The 23,340-nt window shown below is 42.9% G+C and overlaps 1 protein-coding gene across 1 annotated transcript in view; it reads left to right on the forward strand.

The window, feature by feature from the left end:
- Window positions 1–620: 620 nt before the first annotated feature.
- The window catches only part of foxp4 (forkhead box P4), a 91,543-nt gene continuing 68,823 nt past the window's right edge, over window positions 621–23,340 (forward strand). The window contains 1 exon segment of the mRNA XM_005469359.4: window positions 621–1,419. The gene's annotated coding sequence lies outside the window, so the exon portion shown is untranslated.

Here is a 23,340-nt window from a genome sequence, read left to right on the forward strand (position 1 = left end):
CTGGTAATAACTCTGCAAAAAGGAGTTGTCAAGCTTCCAAAATACATAAAGGACACAGTGAGGTAGGCAGACAGTAAAATTTATCTAATCACAATATAACTGTCTATTCTGAAGGGAAGTGCATAACAAGAGTGAACCTACTAAAACGGATTTTATACCTGTTTTTATTTTAGGAATACAGCATTTTTTATTATTATTTTTTTAGGATGTGATAAATCTTTCTGACATAAATCCATATAGGATATTATTCGTCATAAAAACCTCTTTTTTAATGAAATTACATTCACAAAAGTCAAGAGGAACAAGCATCTAAGAGACAATAAAGAAGCTATATGGAGAATTTTGCCATTTTTTTAAGTTTGCAAGGTTTTTTTTATTCTTTTTACGATTTACTTTTTTTATTTACAGATACATTTGTAATTGCTATGCAGACACGTAGAGAAAGCGAGCATTTCATGGCAGATTTGTCCTGTTTTAAACGATCGTTCTTTGTTACTGTGGGGTTTTTTTTTTTTTTTTTTTTGGAGCTCAAACTTTGCGCAGGCTAACATCTGTTCCTCTCTGCCGCCACAATAGCGCAACTCAACCAGGATGCAAAAGCGAGGTCAAAAGATCAGTGCCTTCCCCTCATCCGTGCGCATGCACGCCCACACACGCGCGCACACTTCTCCGGGGAGCGACGGAGAGATGCCTCTCACTGGCTGCTGTTTTATTATGCGCCGGGGCTTTGCATGGATAGGACGAAAACGCGCACCTGCTTTAGAGGCATTACGGTAGCACAGCAAACTGTCCTCCCGCAACACACACTCCGCACTCGTACACACACTCGTACACACATACAGCTCCAGTGATTCAACCCTGATTTCCAGCGAACGAGCAAGCAACAGACGGGATGGCAAAAAAGTGAAGACCGTTGGAGAGGTTATACGCGCTGAGTGAGCCTGCTGAGGAGAGAGCTGGGGCTTGGGGGGAGAGGAGAAAAAAGCGGAGGCAACTAAACAACAAACAGAAACGAGAAGCTGCGTTGTTTCTCCGCGGCAACTTGCGCTCAGTGCCAGAGTTTTAGCGGCAGTATTGTTCTGACTTCACTCCAGAGGGGCCACTCCGAGGAGAGAGGACGCACACAAAAGGGGAAAAGAAAGGACTAACGAGCACGTTTTTTTTTTTTTTTTTTTTTTTGGTCGTTTAAAGTAATGGTCCTGCCGTCTTAGATCCTAGATTTCTCTGTCTCTCTCTGCTCTCTGTTTCTTTCCATTTTTATTTTTATTTTTTAAAATTTTACGTCCCGTCGGTTTGTGTCCCCCCCTTTTGTCGCCGCGAGAGAGTGGACGCGCCGGGGTTTGAGGAGCAGAAGCGGGGCTGCCCACATGGTCCAACCACTGGCGTGAAAGTTGACTTCTTCAGAAACCAAGAGAACAGGTTGATGCATTATCTACACGTTTCCCCTTCTTCTTATCTTCCTCACTTTCCCCTCACTCTGTGCTCCCATTGAAACTCTCCGACACACACGCTGCTAGACGCTTTTAAAGCGACGCACTTCAACTTTTCATGGCACGTTGTGAAACTCCTCCAGGTCTGCCTAATAATGTGATAGAGTATTAAAGTAGGTACGATCCAGCGGCCACACTAGGGAGGTTTTTGTTTTTCTCCTTTTCTTTCTCCCTCCTCTGGACTTTTTGTTTCATTCTAACTCTGACTTTTTCCTGGCGTGAAACTTTTTTATTTTTATTTTCATACTTTCTGTTCTAAAAAAGAAAACCTATTTAAAGCAGCTGTTTTCGTCCTTTCAGTTTTCTCAGTAGAAGGAAAAATCGAAGTTTCTTTCTACCTCATCACTAGTTTCACGCCAACTTATATCCACAGAGTTCAAATCCAACCTCCTTTTAATCGTCGTTTATTTAACTGGATATTACGGTGTAGTTTGTAAATTCACTAGAGCCTACTTTGGATGACTCGGACGGATACCATTTTTTGCGTAATGTGTCATTGTCCGAGGTTTTCGCTTATGAGACCAGAGAAAGGGAAAAAAAAAGTTTATTTCTCGCAGGTTTAGGACGAGCTAAGATTTCGGGAGTGGACTCAAACGTAGGGAATAAACTTGTTGATATCGCTCGTTATATTTGATCATACGCGTGGACGTGGCTTATGTGGTGGTAATTTTACACGAACGGTCACAGGCAGCCGTGTGAGAACCACTTGCTTTGCCATCGCTTCATACCTGTCTACCTCACAGCTGGGTTTAGTGTCTTTTATTATTGAACTTTAGTGTCCTACAATTAAACATTCACGTTTAAAAATAAAAAAGAAAGGCAGTGAAACTTTTTACTTAAGACAAAAAATCCCAGAACAAAAGAAGCAAAAGAACAAACAACTTTCTTGTTGACACGTTTAGAAGGTCTGATTACATTAGTGCCTTTAGGATTTAGGACTTTTCTCTGACCACTGAGGTTTGAGGTGTCCGTTGTGGTTTCCTTATTTGAGCTGAATGAAATATCCTAAATGATATCCTAAATAATAGCAGCTCTGTTAGTTAGAGAGGGACGTTTTACCAGCTGAACGTGGAGGAAAACTTCTCCCTGCGTTGTAAAACTTCCAGTTCCAGTTTCAACGTGAATTTTTGAACACTTTATATACATAAGCAGGATTATGGACAGTGATTTTACGTACATTATAACCCTGACGCGTTTTAGGGTTTTTTTTCAGAATTTGTAATTTAGAGTGATTTAATCAAAAAGAATGCACGTTATTTACTTTCTAGAATATAATATAATAAATCTACTGACATAGAAGATATTATATATTTTTTAAAAGAAATTGAGCAGAACCTCTGTGTGACACATGTTTTTCCCTTCTTCTCGCGCTCATAAACCGACTAAAAGTAGGCCTGCACCACAAAGGAAAATATTTCTTTTTTCTTCCCGCGAACTATTTACTGCGACTTGTTTTAAAAATAAGAAAAGAAGTATTCTGCAGAGATAAACACGTGAGATAAACACGTTTAATGTGGATTTTCTTGTGTGCACGGCGTGTAGCACAAAAGCAACTTTGGGGCCGTTGAAACAAAGTTGCTGATCTTTTTGTCTTTTGAGGGTTTTTGATTTTCTTCACTTTTCGTGAAATAAAATTGCCGTTATCAAATATGAGATATCAGGCTGGACACACAGAGACTCGCGATTGAAACCTTCAGATCAAGAAAAAAAAAGAGGGAGAAATGAAATGACAATTCGTTGCTGTTAGTTGTCTGTCACCGAGAGAAAAGCGTACAGGCCGTGTGGGTGCTCACCCTGACACGGGCATTATTGCCCCGTGATTGATGGGCGCCGGGGCATTTGGCATAATTAATTTTATTTACTGTGTCCTCTCTCTCTCTTTCTCTCCCTCTCTCTCCCTCTATCTCGCTCGCTCTCTCCTGTTGTGCCCCCCCCACCCCTCCCACCCTCCTCTGTGGTGGCATTTCCGCGACGTGATGACATACTTTTAATTGCACTTTAATAGAAGATCCAGCGGGAATGAAAAAGCTCTTAATCACGTTTTATGACCTTGTCACAGTTCTGGTGTCAGACAGGAAAGCAGGTATTTTGTGGTGGCTCACAGCCCGTGCTGTAAAGTGTATACCGATTTTCTTTCTTTCGTTTTTTTTTTTTTTTTTAAAGATTATTTCATCTTCATCTATCACGCCACAAGCTGTGGAAAACGCACCTTAAAATAGTTAATGCACAGTGGCCTTCATGCAGATACAAACCCTGTTGCTGTTCATTTTAACCATCTATCCTGGAAGGGAATTTAAACTGTGTGTGTTGATTGGTAAATGTAGTAGAAGAGGCTGACTGCATGTTTTATAAGATGTGTTATAAGCATATTTTTTAAAATCCTGAATAACTGGACCAAACCACGCTGGCAGTACTCAGTACTATCAGATAAACCTTTTTTTACAGGCTTAACCATTTTGCCAAATATGGTAAAATGTTTCCTAAAATTATGGAAAATGTAAATCTTATATTTGTGAAGGTTATTAATATTTTTAAATTAAGTATTTCACAACTGCCTGATCTTTCAGCTGCTTAAGTCCTTTTTGTTGCAGTAAAAGCACAGCAGCTGTGTTGACTCAGTTTAAGAATGATCTTTGGAGTTGGAGCTATGACTTCTCAGCACCCATGCCAGGTTACAGTTTTAGCTGTTTTTAAGTTTCTGTTTAAAGTGACTGCGTTTCGAGGAAGAAGCCTCATGGAGCTCAGGTAGAAGTGTGAAACACTGCTGAAGAATAGAGAAGAGGATTGTTTTTATTTCTTCTTTAAAAAAAAACATTTGCCTACCATATAAAGCCTGAAAAAAAAAATCAGTGTAAAGTTATCATTTCCGTGTAATGCTTATCATTGATAGGCTTTCACATTAGTGACAGGCTTTTCATGAAAACACAATAAGAGACAGTGAAACAAAAGAGTGTTTGAGAGGCAGAAGTAGTTATTTAGTGGGTTTTTTTGTTGTAAAAAGAGTGTACGTGTGCAGGAAGCCAGAGGTGTCAAAGGCAGATTGACTCTCTGCTCTTTGTCGGCTATTGTTTGCCTGTGTCTGTGTGTTTGCTTGAGCATTGCCACCTTTTTTTCATCTGACTTGCATCAACACTTTTTCCCGTCTTTGGTGGGTTTTTTTCTTCTTTTTTCTCTCCTCCCTCCCAGCAGCTGTGTCTTTTCCATGTCCTGTTTTGCTTCGGTGTTTGTCCACTGCCACTCACGTACTGCTGATTTTTAATCGCTTTCAGACGCACAGTTGTCTCTGTTATGCTTTCTGACACCTTTCTTAAATGATGATATTTTTTTTTCCAGCTTGGTCCCAAGTATGTGATCGTGTGCCGGGGTGTGACTGGAAGAGTCATGTACGAGACCGTCTAGAGACGGGCAGTAATGGCTTTGAATCTCGTGCGCTTTAAAACCCCTTCAGCAGGATTAAAAGCCACCAACATGATTGTGTTAGTCCATAAACTCGCTCAGAGAGTCCTTACCTCCAACATGAGCGCATGGGAATGTATGTGTGAAAAGAGTGTATATATCAGAGTGCGGGAGTGTGTGTATACGAGAGTGCTTTTTTCTTAATTCACCTGTCCTGCTCGAGTGAAAATGGACATTATTTCAAGTTTTAAATGTCCTGTGCGTCGGTAGCATTGATGGCTCGCCTGTCCGTCTCTTCATCTCTCGTGCTCTCTTCATTAAAACCCTCCTGCTATCCCAAACCCACAAGTCTGAGTGGGCTTTTGGCTCCAAAGTGATGTTGAAGAGCACCCGTATACGACACTGCTATACATGTAGGGTTTGACCTGTGATAGATATTCACAGATTTACTTCTATTGCAGCACTTAGTGCTTTACCTGCTTAAAAAAAAGCTGAAATGGTTAAATTTTCGATATCCTTTATTTGAGAAAAGCAAAAAAAAAAAAAAGCTAGCACAAAAAGGAAGAAAACCCGTGCTGGGAGAGAGCCTGTTTTTAGATGGGCTTATTCCAAGTGTTGGTCCTGAAGCTGACATTATTGCAGGGCTGCATGCATTTGAGGTGAACATGCGTCAGGCTTTAAGCGCGGAAAAGACAAGGATATGAGATGTTCTGCTGATTGTAGCAATTCTGTAAATGTTTGTTAAAATTTCAATTTGAATTAGGTGTATCAGAGATTTTCATAGAATTGTTTTTTCCCCCTTTTGATATTTTTCAGTGATTTAAAAAGAAATAAAGTGTAATTACAATTTGGCATTACAGTATAAATTATTTTACATTGTTAAAAAAATTCTTGAAATTTTATGAACAAATGTGTGTGTTGGGTGTATGTGTTATTGTATGTGGACAGCTCAGAAGGTGGGTTAATGTTCTGGTTGTGAATTAAAGTGGGTGAGTGCACAGTGAAACTGCCGGCACATTGCTTTAGACTGAGGCCTGATTATACATGTGGTTCTAATTGAACCTGTTATTTAGCAGAAGTTAAGGGCTGAATACTTTCTATGAAAGCGTGAACATCTGTGTGTGTGTGTGTGTGTGTGTGTGTGTGTGTGTGTGTGTTTGTTTTTGGGGGGGGGTTTGACGGGTCAGAAGATGGTGTTGTACAGTGAAGTTTTAGGAAAAGTAAAAAGAAAAGAAGGAAGATGCTTTAGTAAGTTGAGCATCTGTGCAAGAGAGATGATGTTGTTTGCTTGCTTTTTCCTTTGCCTTTTGTGGCTTTTGAAAGAGCTGTCACTGCTTATGTGGTGACAGCCGACCCGGATTCCTCTCTAAAATTTAGGCGCTCTTTCCCCCGCGGTGAATGATAAGGTAATCATTTTGTCTGACACGGTGGTTTAGCCTGTGGTCATTAACATGTCAGTGCATTTACGATGAGACGTTTCATACGTTTTTCTATTTGTGTTTGGGATGACTAGGATGCAGGCTGGCTCCGGAGATGTTCCTAAAGCTCCACAGAGCGCCGGCCCATTAACAGCTGATTGATGTGGGAAGGAGTGACCCGAAATCTCAGAGAGGAAGCGACTGTTTCCTATGGGCGGGGAGTGAGGGTGGTGGGGTGTGGAGAGAGAGATAGAAAATATGAGAGAAAGCCTGTGCGAAGTGAAGGAAACAGCGGCGCGAGGGTTATAGGCATGGGTTATTATAGCTGAGGAAGCATTAGATCAGCCTCTCCAGAGTGCGCTTGGCACCTGAGGCCATGTGGAGCAGAGAGTTGGAGCTGAAGGAAAGGGCCGTGGCTGTGGAGCTCGGAGGACTGAAAGCAGATCGTGAAGTAAGGCAGTTGTGGCGCTCTCAGGTTTGATTTCAGAGACAGAGAGAGGGAGGATCTCAGAAGATCGTGGGGTCAGTGGCACTGATCAGGTGGAGCACTTGAGATGGTCAGTGTAAGCAGAAAAAAATTACCCTCAGAGAACGCTATTGTGTTCATGCGGAGCATCTTCATAAAGAGAAAAAAAAATCAGTGGTTGCGTCCCCCGCTAACTCTGCATTGCTTCTGACAGCTGTATTTGTGTTATGGATTTTCCTTCACTCTATCCCGTCTCCCTTTTCCTTTACCCCTGCCTCCCTCTCTCAGTAGTCGGCTCCCCTCCTCTCCATCGCCTCCACCCTATGACCTTTTGTAAGCACTTCATCAGAGAGCCGTTGGTGTTTTCTAAAGCACTGCGACAAACTGACAGGGCAGCCGTCAATCGAGCGGGTAACCGAGGGAGCGGAGCAGTGGAAAGCTTCACTCAGAGCAACAATGTGACTAAACTTTCTGCAGCACTGCTTTAATGTGTATTGAAAGGATGGCTGTGAAGGGTAGGTGACAGCTGTGAAGCACAAGACTCAGGATCATATAGATGCACGCACACACATTTTTGCACATTTCATAAACGCTCTGACTGTAGAGAAGCATTAAACAGCACTCGAGTGCTCGTTTGTCCGTGGTGCTGTGGCGGTATAATCTGCCGAGCGGATGAGTGAACGCTCTGCTGAAACGCTGAGATTCACACCAGAGTAGCGCGCAGTCCATAAAGTATTACCTATATAAAAAAAAAAGCTCCTAAAATCTTTGCTTATTAGTTATTTTCAACATTATAATTTCTTTTTTTTCAGATCTAGAGCTAACGTAATGCATTTTAGCTTTTTTTTTTATTAGCTTTTGTGGTTTGCATCAGATTCTTTGAATTACCACAACAATAACGACTGTGGATTAACACACGATGATAGGAAATAAGCACTGCAGCAGTTTCCCCTTGTCCCTGTTGCTTTCCATCCTGGTCCAGGGAGGTAATAACCATTCAAACGCGTCTCATTATATTTCAAATCCGTAAAGTATCGGGATGTTGGCTAACCCAGGCGAAAGTAAGGCTGGATCGCTGGCACGCACTCCTCTTTTATGGTATTAGTATTTGTGGTATTAGTTCCGGGGGACATGGGATGCCTACTTAAGCTATTAGCATGTGAGGCGCCGTGGGATGATCCATCCCCTGACAGGACGAGCTGTTAACCAGTGTTAAACCAAATCACAATAGGCTGCCTGGGTTGACGGATTGACAGCGCCTCTCACCACTTGACTGGGCCGCCCCTTCCTTCCCTTTTCTAAACTTCACACACAGATTTGATTTTACTTCCTTAAAACCTCTGAAAGAGCGTTAAAAAAATGTAAAAAAAAGGAAAAAAATGACAATTTGGCCAACAAATGCCAACTCTCTCTTAACTTCTCGTTTCACTCTGCTTACTTTTTGCTTTGGTCTGAAGGTGAAGAAGACTATGCAGGCTTTGCACAGTGGGGTGCGGACTCTGGCTTTTGTGGTGGGCTTTCAGATAGTGAGAGGCAGAGGAGGGGATGACAGCTACTGCTAGAGGTTCGCTACATGGGGGATTGCTTATAGATGCAAAGGACACAGTTGTGGTCCGCATGTGCGTACCCTTATTTTCTCTGCGTGTAAGCGTGCACATCCAACTGCAATTAACTGTCAGTCAGTGGGTGACCCTCCACCCCGTTCTCTCTCCCCTTCTCTCGCTCTCTCCCAGAATTCATCAAGTTTCGGGCTTTGTTTTTCAGACAGCTCGCGGAAAGCAAAGCAAACAGGTCATTTCTTTTCCGACGTTTGTTTTTTCAAAACGTGTTTAACCGATAATGATGCTACCTCTTGTTATTTTTATAAGCTGTTTCATCTGCACTTAAGACCGATTTAAAATTAAGGAAAAAAACAAAAACTTTTCCGGGCAGATTGCGCGAGCTGTGTGCTTAAGTAGCTTCTGGTGCTTCACTAGTGGCCGTTTTTTTTTTTTTTTTTTTTTTCTTCCACCCTTTGGCTGCTTGCTGAGCATTGAAACTCTGTTAGTGCGCATACACATGCAAGCCTGTGTGTGGTGGGCATTGTTGACCGAGAGACATCTGCCACTAGATTATTCCCAGCTGTTATCTGAATAATTGTGTAATCCCCCCACCTCCGCCGCCACCCCCACCCATCCTCGCTGCCTCCGTCTTTTACTCCCTCCTTCGATCCCCTGGCTCACTCCTCCTTCTTCTCCTTCTTTGCTCCCTTCTTGCCCCCACATTTCATCTTCCTCAGACTGATGAGACGGAGAGTGATGAGTCTCTTTTCTGGGTGTCACACTGGGCCTTCTCAGGAGTGTTTATGAATGTGTGAGTTTGAGTGTGTGCACACGTGTGTGTGTGTGTGTGTGTGTGTGTGTGTGTGTGTGTGTGTGTGTCTGTGGCTCCTGGTCACCGGTCATTGTCTGACATTTGTAGGAGGATTTGAGCACACCCCACACATGCACACTCACCTCCCTCCACCTCTCCTTCCCTCCTCCCCGTAGCTCTCGGGGAAATAAAAGTAGCCTAATCCTGCCAGATCAAGGCTGCTGTCCACCACAGCTTTACCAGCCTGTGAATTAGAGCCCGCTCTCATGTTCCTGAGGAGAGGGAACGAAGAGCATGTAGGTGGGTGTGTTTGCGTTGTGAGCCGCTGGCCTGTGAAGCAGCGTTAACTGTCTGGAGGGGGGGAGGAAGACAGCAAAGAGCGATGAGAAAAAAACAAGGCGAAAACACAAGTGGAAAAGCAGGAAACGTGATATTGGTTGGAAGAAGTTGGGTCTTTTTGTTTTAACAAAATGCACCTACACTTTTAAAAAAAAATGCATTTACATGTGCCGTAGTTTTTTTCTTCTTCAAGTTCAGTACATCGACTTCAGATTTAAAATGAAAAACAGAGAGAAGCTTTAGTTTAGGCTTTAAAAAATTAATTAAAATCATATTTTCCTGGATTAAAAGAAGAATACATCATTCGAATACACTTCTGTCACATTCTCACTGTTTCGCTGTATCTACAAAGGGACAACACAACGTTTAAACACAGACACTTTTTCCGCCTTCACAGACAGTTTCGGTTGACTTTTAATGAGACACACGTGTGTCTCTCATTAAAAAAAAAAGAACATTTAATCAGGTCTTTTTAAAAAATATAGAGAGATTGCAGTAAACAGTCAATTTCTTCTGCTCTGCTTTTGTGTGTGTGTGTGTGTGTGTGTGTTTTTAAACAGGCTGTTATACAAATCTATCAGGTTTGCTTCACTCAGAAGGGCACTCGCGTATACTCAGCATGCGTGCCTGCATTTGCTAGGGCTGCCTTCTCTTCGGGTCCATGGTTGGTCAAAAAGTGTTCTTTTCCCTGTTGGAGCTCCAATAGTCGCTCAGTGTGAAGGACTCAACACTTGCTGTCTCTCTTCTCTCCTTCTTGCCTCTTATTGTGTTGCACTTTCTCCTGTTCATGTGGGTTTTTTTTTTTTTTTTTTTTTTTTTAAATCTCCCACCCTCCTCATCCACACTCTCCCTCTCCGGTCCTCTCCTCCTCTCCTTGTCAAGCCCGGTGTCTAATTATCACAGCTCTGTGTTCCCTCAGCCTCTTCATTACATCCAAGATGTCATCACAGTTTAACTCCAACATTTGCTACCTCTGCTCGGGCCCCTTTTCAATAGCTATAATTTATTCCAGATTACTGAAATGACAAGCGTGCGAGTGAGAATTTTTCAAAATGACTAAAATGCTTTTACAAGAAATTTAAAACATTACAGAAACAGCTATAATAACTCTTTTTTTTTTTACATCTATTTTTTTAAAAGAAACATTTTATGGAAGTTTATGCAAGAAAGGCAGGCAACTATTACTTTATACTTTTAAAAAAACAGCGCACATCATTTTTAGCTGCAAACTTATTCAACTGTGCTTCTATTCTTTGGATGGATTACGTCGGTTTGTTGAAATACATCTGAAAATTTTATTCAGTCCGTTTTGGGATTGTTAAAAAATATTGTAGTGTTTTGTCAGCCCACCTACTTGTCCCTGGACAAAAGGTTGTCCCTCGCACTGTAAAAATACACAGACCTTAGACATGATTCTCTGACAAAAACAACATAGAGGGGAAAAAAATACATTTCTGCTTTGTGTTTTGCCTTTATTATTCCCAGAATGATGTGTTTTTTTATTAAGAACCGGAGTGAACACTAGAATATTTTTTTTTCATCCAAGATTAAGAGCTTGAATAGTAGCCGTAGGGTTGTGAGATAAGCAGATGCCACAAGGCCGATTTTTCCCGCTGAAGGTCAGTGCTGCCGTATGCAACCTGTAGCCCTAATCGGTAACTTCTGCTGCTGCAGGTTTCCATTGTCTAAAGGTCAGTCAGGAACAGCGCATTAGCCTCGGAAAGTAGTTAGCATAAACGAGGGAGGGGACTGAGGGAGGAACGAAGGACTAAAGTACAAAAACGAGGACAGGAGGGAGGGTGAGTGGCAATGAAACCCTGGCATGCTTTGTGGTGTCAGGCAGGCGTACGGCTTCTGGGGGCTTTGTGAAAAGTTTGCCTGCGAAACTTTGCTGAAGGCTGGGTTTGGTTTGAGCAGCTCCCCCAGGGGTTCGCTCAGAGAGAGAGAGAGGGTGGAGGTGGAAGAGGAGGAGGAGGAGGAGGAGGAGGTGGGAAGGGACGCGAAAATGCAAAGACAAGGAGAGGGGAGCAGAGCACAGAGAGCGGGCATGCCATCACAGTTGTCCGTTGTTATGGGGCACAGGCCCTTAGTCGCTGATCTAAGAAACACAACCACTGACTCACGCCCCCTCCTAATCCCTCCCCATTTTTTCCTCTTTCCTTTTCACCCTCCCCTCTCTTTCCTTATATTCTCTTTCTTCCTACTCTGCCTGACTTCCGTCTATCTTTTCCCTTATTTTTGTCTTATTTAATTTTTTTTGACAGATCTGCACTGTGGACTGGGCACTGGTTATTAACATACACTCTGATTTATTAGAGCACTGGCTGGGACTATTTACTGGTAATGAGGATAGGGTTCCTGTGCTGTTAGTAACTTGTTTGACCTCCAGTCGCGGGGTCAAGTTCATCCCGAGGAGGTGCAGATCTCTAGTTTCTCAGCCCAATCACGTGACTGCACCATCAGGGGGTGTCGAGGTGTGTGTGTGTGTGTGTGTGTTGAGGGGGAACATAGTGGGAGGAGGTCCTCTTCATCCCAAATTTGAATTTCTCATCCCCTTCTCTTCCCTCTCCTTCCTCTCCTTTGTCCCCTCTCTTCCCACAGGGTTAATTGAAGGGGAAATTGATAGTTCTGTGCGGTAATTGTGGCTTTGAGAATTCTGCGTCTCCCACAGAGAAAGATGAGGGCAGCTGTACCAAAGACAGTGTAATGTGTTGTAACAGGGGAAAAAAAGAGAGAAAAATATGGTCAGAGAGGCAGATGGAAAAAAGAAGAAGAAGAAAAAAGAACACCCACATCTCTACCATTTCCCCCCTGGGTGGGGGTTTGATTGGTTGATGAGGGAGCTGGTTGATTGGCTGATTGGCTGATGAACTGAGTTGTTTTTTTTTTTTTTTGGCGCAACTTTACTTGCCAGGCTCTAATAATCATTCAATTCATCATCCAATCAGAGAGACTCACCATACTGCTCCGTATCCTCACTGATTCTCCTTTTAATTCTCCTTTTGACCACCCCTCACCCCCTCCACCCCTCCACCCTTCTCCAATCCTCCCATACCTCCCCGAGGAGTCTGGGATGGACAGATGAGAGGAGCCCGCTGTATCTGTTCCGTTCTGCTCTGCTGCTTTCTGAAGTAGAGAGAGACAAACTTATATTCCACCGATGCCAGCCCTGAATGGACTCTCTCTCTCCTCTCTCGCGCTCTCCTTCAAGAGGGGCTTTTCTTTCCCAGGGGCAGAGCTTCATAATTAGTCTTCTTCTGGAAATAGAAAACTAGTTTTCTGAAGTGACGTCAACCGCCGATGTGTATTTTTTAAGCTGCACATCTGAATTAAAAAAAAAAAACTGAAGTGAAATCTGTTCTAGGTATCACTAAATCATTTTTTTTACTACCATTCACTTTGTAGCGTTTTCTTCTTCTTTTTTTTTTATCTGTCTTACAAAAATGTCAAAACTGACACTTGGATTTCTCAAATTTATTGACTTAAAGCGAGCATGGTTGGATAGAGGTTTTCTTTTTTTCTCCTTTAGGAAAAGCAGGTGTTGTTTTAGCTCCTGCCTTAGTTGTTTAGTCTCAGCTCAGGCCACCTCAAGGCTGTCACCCAGGCAACATTTCATTGTTGTCTTTACACTATTTAATTTTCATCAGTGTGCACTAAAAATCTGTCAGTGTATTCATTTCTCTCTTTGACTTTATCTCTGCTATTGATTTAGATTTTTCTGCCCTGTTTTTCTCACCTCTTTTTTTTTTTCTCTATCCCCCGCTCCTCACCCGCCTTCAGCATCCACACCCACCCGCCCGCTCCCCTCTCTCTCCCCGGCACTCTCCTTTTCTCTTCCCCTCCCCTTTTCCTTTCGCTTTCTCTGTCCGTTAATGAGAATGTGTTAACGAGAAAGAAAGATCTATTGGGTATAGCACAATTTATCAGAAAGGCAGAGGTTTGGTAGGGGGAAAAAAAAAAGGCGGCGGGCCCTTCAAAGAAGTCCTATTCTTGTGGTTGTGAATGTTTGATGAGACAGTGAAAAGTTCCCCCTCTAACGTCATGGTGTCTGAACAGAAGAGAACAGAACCGTTCTAATCATGCCGCACAGAAAAAATGACTTCCAACCCGATTTAATTAACTGATAAGAAACGGCTTCAAATTAATTTTTCAAGGATGTTAGATTTTGATTAAGAAACTCCTAAAAGAAATAGACGAATAATCAATTTTTTAATCAACTTACCCAAATGGTAACTGGTTAATATGATAATTCTAGCAATTAGGGCAAATATTGTCGAGCAGCAGTTTCTATGCATCCTGTTAAAGGAATTATAATATCTTTACATCTAATTATCATGGTTATTTAATTTTTTTGTATGGCTACCTCTCAATTTTACCATTCAATTTTTTTTTCATCTGCCATTATAGGGATAATGAAAAGAGAGTTGGAAAGTGTAATAAGATGAAACTTTTATAAGGGCCAACCTGAATGGGGCTTTTCACGCGCCCTGATTGGATAGATATTTAGGAAAAGGAAAGGCGAGTTGTTCAGAATGACATTATTTCAGCTCGTTTTACATGTAAAGCTGAGATGGATCTTTAGATGTGGGATTCTTTTATTTCGTCAGCAGATTAAAGTAGCTAATAGCTCCTGGCTTCACCGTGTGTAGCCTCTCTTATTCATAGGCAGGCAGGTAGGCGCGCCCATGAATATGCACACCATGCCTAATCCGCAAAGTTTGAAATCATCCATTTAATTTGGAGAGAGACGGGAAAAAAACAGATGCAGCTTTTTCAAGTGAAGGAAAGGTTACGCTGTTCACCTGCTAGTGGCCATAAAGTGTTTGTGTGTATGCATTTGTGTGCATGGGTATGTGTGTGTGTGTTTCCCTAATTGGACAGGTATTGTAGCAGAGGTGAAGAGGGGCCAGTTAAAGAAAGGGAGGTGGCTGGGGGGGAGCACAGAGATAGAGCTGGCAGGGGGTCTGGGGCTTTGGGAGAGCATCAGAGAGACAGAGTTCTTTACTTCAAAGACGGCTTACAGCTTGGACAAACGCAAACCGTGCTCACATGCCACTGCAGCACACACACACACACACACACACACACTCCACATTCAGTGGCTCTTTTGCCTCTCATGAGATGAATATCCATCCCCTCTCGCACTCCTCTCTCTGCGTCTCTGCTATACCCCTCGCTCCCTGCATGCTGAACATCAGTGGAGTCATGCGTTCAGAGGGAAATATTGACAAAGCGTTTGGAGAGATGGAATGGTTCCTTTAATTATATGCTGCTCTTATGATGCATGGTGTTTCTGTCTGGCTGCTTACGCACCCACACATCCAGACACACACAGAGGCACGAGCGTGCTGATCAGCTGAATAGGTATTCCTGGCACAAGCCCCTGTATTGAGCGTACATATTCAATTAGCAAAACTCATTAGCAAAACTTGGCATTTGTTGTTGTTTTTTTTCCCCCCGCCTTGCTCAGAATTAATGGTTTTGATATGCTAATTAGCGGGTAATTTAATTTCAAAAGGCCTCAATTAACAGCAGCGTTGTGGACACGAGGAAGTTAAGCAGCATAATCTAATTTGCATTAGTAACGAGCAGGGAGTAATTAGTCTCTAATTAGCCACTTCAGACAGCACTTGTGTTTACTTTCCTAATGAAGTGGAGGGCCTTTCTTTTTTCATGCAGAGAAGCCCACGTGTGTACATGCAAGTGTGTTTATGAGGGGGCAAGCGTGTGTGTGTGTGTGTGTGTGTGTGTGTGTGTGTGCGCGCTTGTCTGTGTTCTTGTGCATGACTGGTAAGGGGGTGGGGTGGGGTGGGACCAAAGCCAGAGTGGCATATGGCTTACAGTTTGGCTCCAGTTACACACAGCCCCCCACCACCCTCCACCCCTCACACACATAAATACATACTCGCACACAAACAAACACTCAGGCACACTCAAACATAGAGGTTAGGCCTCGCTGTCTTACGTAACTGGACATGCACGTACAGTAGCGTTCGCTCCACTGAAACATCTCTGTGAGCTCACTTACACGTGCCACAAGACACTGGTTGAGTGTGTTTGAGTGGATTTGCCTCGATAGTATTTCCCCTGGTATCATTTTTTGTGTTTGTGTTGCAATAGCTTGCAATGTTTTCCTCTTTTAAATACATATAGTCACTTACTGTGTTTTCTAATGGCTCTTTTTATATTGCGGTGTGTGTTGTTACAAACCCTGGTTGCCAGTTTGTCTAATGCAGGGTTTATTTCTGGTACATGGTTGCCTGTTGTTGACAATGTACAAAAAGCAGAAAGGAAAAGGGCAAGGAGCGGCTCCACAGATGGATAAACAAACAGGCCACGTGGCTGTTTTTATTCTTTGCGTCGCTGAGTTTTAAAGGCTCTGGAAGCTTGTGCTGAGTAACAATACAGGAAAATATTGGACAAAATAAAATACAGATTTTTTTTTTGGTGTGTGTGTGTGAACAGTTTGAACTTTTCCATTCATAGTTGTGTCAAAAACAAGTTGAAAACAACAGGCTTCCTCCTGGGCTTTTGTTGGGAATCGAGACGGTGTGGAAGGGTTTCAAGGGGAGTAACATAGTGGGGTTTTAGGGAAGGGGGGACAAGCAGCTGCCCTCTAAGCCCAAATCTGTTGTTCAGAGGAGGTGGGAGGAGGGTGGAGAAACACCACAAGATTCCCACAAAGAAAAACGCACACTTTGTTCAATTTGTGTGCAGACAGGGCTATAGTCTCAGATTATGCTACATATGTTTATCCCTAGATATTATTCTCTCATAATCTTAATTTTTACCCATAATCCAGTGCATAGGACATCAGAATACTTTAATAATCCCTAAGGAAATTATGTAAATTGGTGAACACCTAGAGCTCATCCAGGACGTTAGAAACAATGCCAGTAACTGGTAGCCACTCTGATGGAAGGTGTTTCTTCTGAAGGCTTTTCTCCAACCTTCCCTGGGAACAATAAACACAGAGGTCACAAAGTTCGGTGACTTTCTGAAAAGTGCAGGGTCAGAGCGCTGGTTGGCAGAAGTAGTCAGCACTCAGTGGACAGGACTTGGAAGCCATATAAACGCGCGCACACACACACACACACACACACACACACACAGTGAATGCACAGCAACCCGTAGCGTTGAACTTGTATGATTTACACGCGCCAAGAGCAGAAGCTGGAAAGAATTCAATAAATATAATGAATGAAGGCGCTGCAGTGATTATGAGCCTGTTTCCAAAGCTGACCTCTACCATAACACACACACTCGCAGATTTATAGGCACAAACATCCACAGATATACACGGAAACACTAACACATACACATCCATAAATAGGCAACTGATTTACAAATGAGCTGACCTGTGTGTTGGCCTTGCTCTCAGATAGGCTCGCATCCCCGCCAGGATGCATAAATCACTATGGACATGCATATGCATGAGCATCTGAGGAGGTGGGATAAGTGTGTGTCCGCATGCGTGTGTACGTGTGTGTGTGGAAAAACCAGGCAGCAGCAGTGTTTGTATCGATCATTGAGGCTTAGTTAAGTGCCTTTTATTTCACTGAGTTAAAGTCAAGGACCATGGACAGGCCTCTCTCCAGAGCGCGTTGGTTTTGAATGGAGAGAAAGAAAGAAAAAGGAAGAGAACGAACTCTTAACTGTTCTTTTTCCCTCTTTTTCTTTCTTCTTCTTCTTTTTTTCTTTAGTGGCATCTAGGGATAGCACATCACATTAATGGAACAGAGATGACGTTTCACATCTCGTCTCTCTCTGGAAGAAGTGGTTTTTGGGGTTGGACCTTTGCCTGATGTATATGTGTGTGTGTGTGTGTGTGTGTGTGTGTGTGTGTGATGTGAGCTGCTTTAACCTCCTCTTGTTTTATGGACTTATACATGGCTCTGGATCTCACTGCCGCTAGATTAATTTACACACCACTCACACACGCTTGCCAAATCTCCCTCTGTCTCTCTCTCTCTCTCTCTCTCTCTCTCTCGCTTCCTCCATCCATCCAAAGACAGAGCAGAAATTGCCTAGTGAGGTAAATAAATTACTTCCATCGATTGCTGTAGTTGTGGAGTGACTTTATCGCAGTTTGACTTGTCCAGATACAGATCAGCATGTGACAGCATGTTTTTATAATGTGCCACTACGTCTGCGCGTGTGCGATTTAGTTTACACTCGTGTGTGTGTGTGTGTGTGTGAGGGCATGTGTCGGCTGCAGAAATCACTGTAGGATCTAATTGATGGGTATCTCGGCATATTAAAAGTTACTCTTAGTGGTGCAGCATTTTCCACAAGCCGTGTGCGTGTGTGAGAGAGAGAGTATGTGTGTCTAACTGAAACAGGCCTCCATATGCTGTGCATATTGAAACGCAGAAGAATTAGGTTGGTGCTTTTAGAGAGGGGTTTGCAGCCCACATTATGGCCACATAAGTTGTTGTCTGATTGCGTTTATTGCTCCTTTGTTATCCATCAGCACTAAACTGATAGCAGCTGCAGATGGATGATATCTTAATATTGCTCACACTGATACCCACCTCTGATAAGCTTTATCTCATAGCTGTTGCATGTGTGGACATTGCAGTATGTGTGTAATAAGCCTTTAGGCATACCCTAACCTCCATGCTCCAGATTTCACCTAATTGAAAGAGGTTAAAAGTTCACCCCAAAAAAGTGCAGAGGCCTCGCGCCCGTGCATGTATAGCAGTCTGGGCCACATGCTGTTTTAATAGTCGCTGCGCTAACGTTACTGCCAAGGCCAAGAAGCCACCGTTAAAAAGACAGGGCTCTGGAAAAAGAGTGAGAAAAGGCCTCATCTGTTTGCGTTAAACAGTGGAAGAACTGACCAGTGAGGGAGCAAATGAGCGGCAGACTGCTAAAAGATATCTGCCGCAGCTTTTCTTCACTCGTTCCGCTCAACCTTGATTGCTCAGTAAGCAGCTTCTTTTATTCTACAGCTCTTCTTTTATCTCACTAATTTAACACTTTTTTTGCCTCGTTGAGGTAATGGTATTTGCTTTTGTCTGACAGCATTTTTTCTATTCTAAAATAAAGACACTTTAACGGGCCTCAAAGAAAAGTAGCACGTGAACGCAGTTCAAATGACAAGGAATAAAATGGTTAAGCCTGAGAGCTCGCAGCTTTTTAAAACTATATATATATATATATATATATATATATATATATATATATATATATATATATATATATATACATATATATATATATATATATGCATTTTATTTACTCTTAAACATTATTACTCATGTTTTATTCTGACCGGCCTGTCTGTCATCTACCCTATCAGGTTATTTTCTGAATCAGATGCTCCTGATTTGGGAATTAATTAGGCAGTGCGGTGGCGTCAGGGTTGAGATGTTGGGCTTGTTCGCTCGCTATTTTAGTAGCTAATTACTGAGGGGGAGAGTGTTAATTGGAATTCTCTTAGATAATGTGAACTCCTCTTTCCCTTTTCTCCACCACCTCCATTAGAGTTTAATACAAAACTGCAGAAATAACAGACTCTCTCTCTCTGTCTCTTTTTATTCTTTAATTATTTGTTTATTTCCTTGATGTTTCTGACAGAAGCTCAGCTGATGCACTTGGACAGGTCATGCTGGTTCTGTGCACACGTGTAGCGTACCCTGTGGATTCGTGTTGTACTGAACTGACATATAGAGCCGTAATCCACTCAGACTTCAACGGGATATAGACTTCTTTGCCCTCACTGACTAGCAGCCTGTTAGCTTTAACGTGGCACAAAAGGTACAGAGACGCAGTGGCATAGAGTCATATCACGCCGGCAAAGAACAGAACTGTTTTGGTAAAACCGGGCTCGATTAAGACCCTCATTTAAAGTTTCATTTCATTTAAAGTTATGTAAAAAGTGTAATTTTGATAAAAACCTTCTGTGAGGACTTGATCGTTTTATTTATTTAGTGAGTTTTTGCTGAACTTAATGAGCAAAACTGGTTTAATGTGCATTTTGAGTTTTCACTTTTTTCATGGGGGGGTGTTAAAATGCTAATTCTGTGGTGTGTACGTAGGAGGATAAAACAAAAACAAAAAAAGATTTCAATTTTAACGACTGAAATGAAACAATAGTTGCATTTGGATGTTGTTATAATTGGAGCGAATGGCTGACTAGATAAACAGACTTCTATTGCTGGTGCAGGAGCACCCACTTGGGGGTCTTTTTCATATCTGTGCTCTGTTTAAAAATTTAACTCCTAGCCAGCGTTAAGCAGAGAGGGTAAAAATTAATATACAGCGAAAGAAGACTAATCAGAGATCTGTGGTTTCATTAGAATTCCTCTGTCGTGCTAAACTGTGACAAAAACATTATTTAACATCTTTACCTCCACTTCAGCCACTCAGAAAGGCTCAGCACACACACACACACACAGAAGGCCGTACAGTATTTTAATATCACTGCTTGTATATTCTAATCCTGACACCACTTGAAATATAATTCTTTCCCCTATTTTAAATCATGGATGTGAAATTGCATTAAGGCAAGAGTGTGTGGGCATGAAAGCAGGGATGTTAAATGGACATATGAATGCAGGGGTGAATCCTAACCTATTAAGTACTTTCCTTATTATTTCTGAAAGTGGAGCGTGATAATTAGTTTGGTTGAAATCCTATAGTGGGGTGGAGGTATGGGTCTCAATAGTTGAGCCAAATTAATTTCTTCTGTCACCTTGAGCATACGTTCCTCTTAATAGGTTTAATTTATTTCACGGTGATTATCTTCTTTTTTTTTCTTCTTTTTTTTAAAACCACTTGACTGTGATGTTCATATTCACAGCAAAATCCGCTTCAACCTTCTGCACATGAATGGTATATTCATACCTAAATATGATATATCTGCACAGCGTCATTACTGCCTGGCTGCTGAGTCTGTGCGATCTGAGAGATGGCACTGCGCCGTTTTCCCAGGGGTCCCTGCTGCCGCTGCTATTGCTGCCGCGGCCCAGTTGTCATGTGATCCATGTGTCTGGCTAAGAGCTCAGTTTTTCTCAGGAGTCACTCCAAGTCTTTTTAGTCCTAAAAGTTAACAATCATTCTTGATGTTAAATCCATCAGAAACCTCCATGTGCCACGAGGTCGCTTTAATAATCTCCCCTGTGTGTATGTGTGTGTGTGTGTGTGTGTGTGTGTGTGTGTGTGTGGAGGTTAGGGTGGGCCATGGGAAAGTGGCATACCTGAGCGGATTACAACGATCCCAAGGACAGCTTTCCGTGGGACAGATTGAAATACTAATTTCTTGCAAATCCGAGCACAGTGCCATTTTGTAACATCTCACACACCCCGGACCCTTTTCTATCCAAAAGAACATGAGTCACTGCGAGATGAGCATACCTTGAGGGTATGCTTGTGTGTGTGTGCATTGCGCCCCACCCTGGTATGTATGGATTGTTTTTGATCCACCAAGGATCACTCTAGTTGCCCTCTCTGGTTTCAACTTACACTGGTAAATTACACCCAATCACTGAAATTACATCCTATTTGCTCTCTCTCTCTGTGTGCATGTGTGTGCATGTGTGTGTTTGTCTTGATTGTTGACGTCATCTCGCAGAGCTGTTCTCGATGTCAGGTTTGATTAAACTGAATGAAGTCCAACTGTTTTTGTGTTTTCGTCATTTAGGGGAAGTAAAATGGAAATGCAGCTGTTGTGTTGTGCGCGCGCACGCGTGTGTGGGTATGTGTGTGTGTTGGAGAAAACTGGTTTGTGGTGTGCGGCGGCGAGTGCGTAAGACTGGTTGTCAGCTGGTGAGCAGCAGAGACGCGGTGCATATAGAGAAACTGGTGTGCAAGTCTCAGTTTTCATTTGAGCTGCTGCAGTACGGGAAGTCTGATGGGTTAAAACTCAGATGGAGAAGCTGCAGTCTGCCAATTAGTGCACCAGATGTCAGTTATTGTTGGACTAAGATTATGGCAATAACTACAACAGGCCAACGGTTATGAGCATGTGTGTGTGTGTCTCTGTGTGTAAGTGAGCTAACTCCAGCGTGATAGATTTTAAACAATCTTCGTTTGGGACTTGCTCCTATTTTATTACTCTTCTGGCACCTGTAGTGTTTTTCAGAATTCCATCTCTCTTCTTTCTCTCTTTCTGTGTAGTTTTTCTGCATTTTGGAAATGTAAACACTTACAAAATACATCCAGATGTTACCAGCTGTGCTCCGCCACCACAAACACTGGGCAGGCAGCGTGTGTGCGTGTGCGCCTCAAAGGCTCCTTTCTCAACTCTTCACTCTCAGACAGACAAAATGATTCTGTTGTATACCTCTGCTTCTTTGTCTGAGCGCAAGCAGGTTTTCAACTATGGTGTAAAACAGTGTGTTTTGACTATTGAACTATTACAGTTGTTCAAAGCTGCTGAATTAAAGGCTCAAAAAAGTCCGAAAAAGAACGATTTCATGAAAACACCGACCTCATGTAGATCCCATCTTCTGCTCCTCTCTCTCCCTGGCATGAGCACGTGCACCGACACGCAGCCTCATCTCTTGCAGGACTACCCTTTTTATGGCTCCATGCAGATTTGCCATCACGAGAGATTGGACCGAGTTCAACTACTCTGCGTAGGCGACGGTGATAAGGGTCTAATTGCGAGGTGAATGGTGTTAACGTTTGTTTACAAAATGCCCTTTACGGCGTGCACACATGCATATACGCAGCCTCACACACAATTACCTGTTCGGCGGCGTTCTAATTAGCAGATGTCCTTACCTTCGGTAATGATACGATGCTATTACTGGTGTTTTTCCTCTCGTTCAGTCTCACAAATGCTCCTATACCCAACAGGTGAACATATTTAAATGTCAGCCACATGCTGTTTCAGATGTTTCAGCATGCTGTATATTTGGATGATGTGTGTGTGAATGTATGAGTGTGCATTTGTTGATGCGCTATGGTCATTGCTGAATCCTTGCTCCTTGGGGAGTAATTACAGAGGAGATCTTCTGGCCGCTTTCTCTCATTAGTGTGAATATGGAAAGAAATTGTAGGACCTCAGTTTGCATGAGTAACACACAAAACACACACAGAGGTCTGTATTTGTGTGTGCGCGCGGTACCGAGGCTAATGCCATGACTTCACCCTGGAAGCACATGGTGCACTTCTTTTGCCGCATGTCTATTTCAGCCATCGCCTCTGTGTGCGTTTGCATCTGTTTGTGTGTGTTTCTCCTATTCCGCAGCATCTGGCCTGAGCCCTGCTCGGTCCTTCAATTCAAACTGCAGGTTGTTTGTTTGGGTTTGCCCTTACAAACACACCATTAGCCCTGTCCTCTGCTCTCAGGACTATTCCTGGCTCTGGCCTCAGTTTAGCTCAGGCCTGCTGCCTGGCTCACTTGGAGGTCCCTGCAGGCAAACCTCAGTCCTACCAGAATCCAGGAAGATCCGAACCACAGCGCACCGCCTAGCCACCACAGGGAAACTCTAGCTGCTTCGACCAGGCTAACCCCACAGCAAGGCTTAAAAGTCAGCTGGAGGGCTTTAATGTGTGTTTTCTAAAGCACATCCTTTCTGTTTGATAGTCAACCAGTCATGATGCAACAAGTCCACCTTTTTCTGCAAACAAACAGGAACAGGCAAGATACAGGCCCCAGCCTTTGTGACTAACACTCGGGTGAAAAAACAAAAAGGATTTGGGAATGAGAGATGAAAAGTGAAGGAGCCAAAGAGAGAGTGAGAGGCAGCAGAGACAGAAAGAAAACAACAAAGGTGGTCAGGACAAAAGCAGTATTGTATCACTGGAATGACTTGTGAGTTGAAAGCCTTAAAAGTCCTCCCTAGAGCCAGGTCATAAAGCCCAGAGACGGGCTTGGCAGCCGAGGCCAGAGCCAGACAGCCCTGGCAGTCGAGCCCAGAGAGCT

This window comes from Oreochromis niloticus, linkage group LG5 (assembly GCF_001858045.2).
Source record: "Oreochromis niloticus isolate F11D_XX linkage group LG5, O_niloticus_UMD_NMBU, whole genome shotgun sequence".
In the NCBI taxonomy this organism is placed as follows: Eukaryota; Metazoa; Chordata; class Actinopteri; order Cichliformes; family Cichlidae; genus Oreochromis; species Oreochromis niloticus.